The following is a 4,569-nucleotide window of genomic DNA, read 5'->3' on the forward strand; positions in this document are numbered from 1 at the left end:
TGCATCGGCAGGCGGACGCGCAACCACTGCGCCACCAGGGAAGCCCTTTCATAAATCTTTTAAGTCAAATGTAATTGGTATTTCTGGCTTACCATGAAACTATGGATGTTATATTGCAAATTATTAGAAAGCATTTATAAGAGAAATTAATGAGGGATCTTCTAGCTAATATTGAGTTTTGCTAGTTCTGACCTTAAAAGCCAGAAGTAACCCTAAAGACACCACCAAAATTGCAGTCCAGAAAATACAGTCCTACACTTCATCAAATGAAAATATTTTCAGCAGTACTAAGAAAATAGTCTTGATAAATTGCAATGCCATGAGAGCTTTACTTTCTAGTGGTCAATTTTTTTTTTTTTTTTGGTTGTGTTGGGTCTTCATTGCTGCCTGTGGGCTTTCTCTAGTTGCGGCGAGCAGGGGCTACTCTTCATTGCTGTGCACAGGTTTCTCATTGCGGTGGCTTCTCTTGTTGCAGAGCACAGGCTCTAGGCGCGCGGGCCCCAGTAGTTGTGGCACACGGGCTGTATAGTGCAGGTTCAGTAGTTGTGGCGCATGGGCTTAGCTGCTCCACGGCATGTGGGATCTTCCCTGACCAACCTGTGTCCCCTGCATTGGCAGGCAGATTCTTAACCACTGCGCCACCAGGGAAGTCTTCTATAGTGGTCAATTTTTATTGAACATTGAATATGTAAACACTGAAGTGTGATTTTTCCTATGGATTTGTGAAGCCCAAATGAAGTAATGAAAGCCCCTGTATTAGTAAGCTCAGGCTGACATAGCGAAATAGCATAGACTGGGTGATTTACATAAAAGAAATGTGTTGCTTATGGTTCTAGAAGCTGAGAAATCCAAGATCAAGGAGTTGGTCAGTTAGGTTCCCAGGCAAAGGCTCTTCCTGGCTTGTAGATGGCTGTCTTCTTGCTGTTTTGCTGTGTGTGACGTGTTGGGGGGGGTGGGGGTGAGAGAGAAGGCTCTCCTGTGTTTCTTCTTATAGGAGCACTAATCCTGTCATGAGGGCCCCATTTTCATGACCTCATGACCTCATCTAAATCTAATCACTTCCCAAAGGCCTCATCACATTGAGGGTTAGGGCTTCAACCTATGAATTTTGGAGGAGCACAATTCAGTCCATAGCAGTCACTATGACAGTCCTATAATTCCTGGCATTCTTATGACATTGATATTGTATTTGATAATATAAAGCCCTCAAGAGTTTTTGAATTGTCTTCTCCCGTCCCTCCATTATGCCTCATAATTCTGGTCCTCACATTTTTTTTTTTTTTTTTTTTGGTGGTATGCGGGCCTCCATCTGCTGCGGCCTCCCCCGTTGCGGAGCACAGGCTCTGGACGCACAAGCCCAGCGGCCATGGCTCACGGGCCCAGCCGCTCCGCGGCACGTGGGATCCTCCCAGACCGGGGCGCGAACCCGGTTCCCCTGCAGCGGCAGGCGGACGCGCAACCACTGCGCCACCAGGGAAGCCCTGGTCCTCACATTTTTATAACAACTCCTGTACACCTTTCACTAACTTCTTTTTCTCTTCTTACTCTTAGCTCAAGACTGTGTCATAATACCTCACATGAACAGCAGACAAGAAACTAAGAAAAGGGAAAGAATGGGAAATGCAAAGGATCACGTCAATGGTGTGGACAGAATCCAGAAATGCAAATGGTAATCAAGGAGATGCAAAATCTGGAGGTCAGAATAAGAGCCATTATCCTCTTAACTTGAGAGTTTAGTGAGAGTTGAAAAATAGGGAAAGGCAGGTTGTCAAAAACCAATGAGACAGAAATGAAGTTATGATAAGTGAATATATCTGAATAGATAATGAATCTAGATTGAGTAGCAAAGGATTTTTTTCTGACCAGTTCTTAGTCCTGTGTTCTCCTTACTTTATAGGTTCTTCTTTGATGAGCATATCTGCTACCACAGTTTCAATCATTGCCTCTAATCCTATGACCCTCAATTGACAGTTACAGCCCTAACCATTCGATTAAACCTAAATTCTCTCTCTCTACTTGGGTGTTCTGTGATCACACATTTGAACTAAATAGGTTTGAATCTAAATTATTCATCTTTCACCCTAAGTCAACCTCTAATATGAATTCCCTATTTTCAGATCCATGGACTATAATTCTCATAACCAACTGGGAATGTCATCCCCCTACAGTCAATGTGTAATAAATTTTGCCAATTTTTCTTACAAAATAATTCTCATACCTGACTTACCTTTTTTTATTTCCACGCCCATCACCCTCAGCAAGGCCTTAATTTCCTTACTTCATTGTGCAAGTGGGGATAGTGAGGCTTTCCTACAACAGAGAGACTACGGACTACAGAATAATAAAGACTATACAAATTGTGGAGCACAGTGACTATACCTTATAAATGAGGACTGACCTAAGACACATCTATTCTAGAAAGTCTTCATTTCAATTAAGAATCATTAGAGAGGAACTTGGGTTATCACTTTCTCATATGGTCTGGGTCATCTTGCAGGTCAATGTTTGACTAGGCAGCAAAGAACACATAACATCAATTCTTTTACTTAAAATAATACCAGAATGGTTAGCCAGCCAAGTGTGTACACTCTTCACCCAAATCAATCTGTAATGTAAATTTTTGCAATATTTAATAAGTTGAAAATATAATTGAAAATTTAATCTCTAAAATGTCTGTATTATTTTAAAATTAAAAATCAAGAAATACAAATTATTTTTATGAAATGTTATTTTAGTAAGATGCTTTAATAAAATTAAAATCATTTCTAGACATCTCATTTTAAGGAGGGTTGAAATAAAGTTTATTATTATTAACTGGTATTTTTTATCTGAAAAGTATGAATTATAAGAACATAAGGTAGAGAAGAAACTAAGATTCTAGAAAGTTCTGGTTGTCAGCTTAAGAACATGGATTTGATTTTGTTAGCACGAGAGATTACTGAAGGTATTTGAACAGAGGAAAAGTCAAAGTTTTTTTTAAGATATTTATTTTTTAAAGATTTTAAAAAGATTTTTAAAAGGTTAATGTGATCTAAAATAAATTAGAGCAGGAAAAATGTCTGTGGGCAGGGAACCCAGTTAGGAAGTTGTCCTCTTAATGCAGGGAAGCAGTGATTGAATGTGTGAACAAGGGTGGAAGTACTGTGAATGGAAAGGGAGTTATGATCTTGAACAAAGAAAAACAAAGTAACAGATTCCATCAGCAACCGTGGAAGGCAGTGATTAAAAGATAATTAGGAAGGAAGGGTGATGCTGAGATATAGGAAAATGGTAGTAATAGTGGGACAAATTGGAACTTCAAAAAGGAAACCAGTTTGTGGAGAAGGATGTTGATTACAAGTTTTTAGCAATACCACATCTGAAGTGAGAATGATATATGCAAACTGTACCACAGACAGTTGGAAAGGAGAGTGTGGGACTCAAAACAAGGATCAGTGTTCCACAGGTTGATAGGGAAGTGTCTGTATACCTGCATCTCTCTGTGTCTCTCTCTCCATCTATATATACATACTTCAAAGGTAAAGAGTTGTCAGTAGACACTGAGACAATTGGGCGAAGGAGGAACAGGTCCAGTAGAGTCTTGAAGAATTCTTTTATACTAATATTTTGGTGGTCTTCATTACAATTGGATTTGACGTGATATTTTAACATCACACACTTAAATGCCTATCCTACTTCTTTAAAACTACTTACTTATTTGCTCACTTTGAGAGTGCTGGAATAATACTGTGTACTAAATCAGGAGTCCAGGGCCTGGACTCATCCTTGAATTCCATCACTAACTTGTTAATGCAAACTCAACATTTCTTTTTTTTTTTTTGAATTTTTGAATTTTTTTATTTTTTATACAGCAGGTTCTTATTAGTTATCTATTTTATACACATCAGTGTATACATGTCAATCCCAATCTCCCAATTCATCCCACCACCACTCCCCACCCCTGCCACTTTCCCCCCTTGGTGTCCATACGTTTGTTCTCCACATCTGTGTCTCTATTTCTGCCCTGCAAACCAGTTCATCTGTACCATTTTTCTAGGTTCCACACATATGTGTTAATATACGATATTTGTTTTTCTCTTTCTGACTTACTTCACTCTGTATGACAGTCTCTAGATCCATCCACGTCTCAACAAATGACCTAATTTCATTCCTTTTTTATCGCTGAGTAATATTCCATTGTGTATATGTACCACATCTTCTTTATCCAGTCATCTGTCAATGGGCATTTAGGTTGCTTCCATGACCTGGCAATTGTAAGTAGTGCTGCAATGAACATTGGGGTGCATGTGTCTTTTTGAATTATGGTTTTCTCTGGGTATATGCCCAGTAGTGGGATTGCTGGGTCATATGATAAATTTATTTTTAATTTTTTAAGGAACCTCCATACTGTTCTCCATAGTGGCTGTATCAATTAACATTCCCACCAACAGTGCAAGAGGGTTCCCTTTTCTCCGCACCCTCTCCAGCATTTGTTGTTTGTAGATTTTCTGATGATGCCCATTCTAACTGATGTGAGGTGATATCTCATTGTAGTTTTGATTTGCATTTCTCTAATAACTAGTGATGTTG

The sequence above is a fragment of the Physeter macrocephalus genome, chromosome 20 (assembly GCF_002837175.3).
Source record: "Physeter macrocephalus isolate SW-GA chromosome 20, ASM283717v5, whole genome shotgun sequence".
Taxonomy (NCBI): domain Eukaryota; kingdom Metazoa; phylum Chordata; class Mammalia; order Artiodactyla; family Physeteridae; genus Physeter; species Physeter macrocephalus.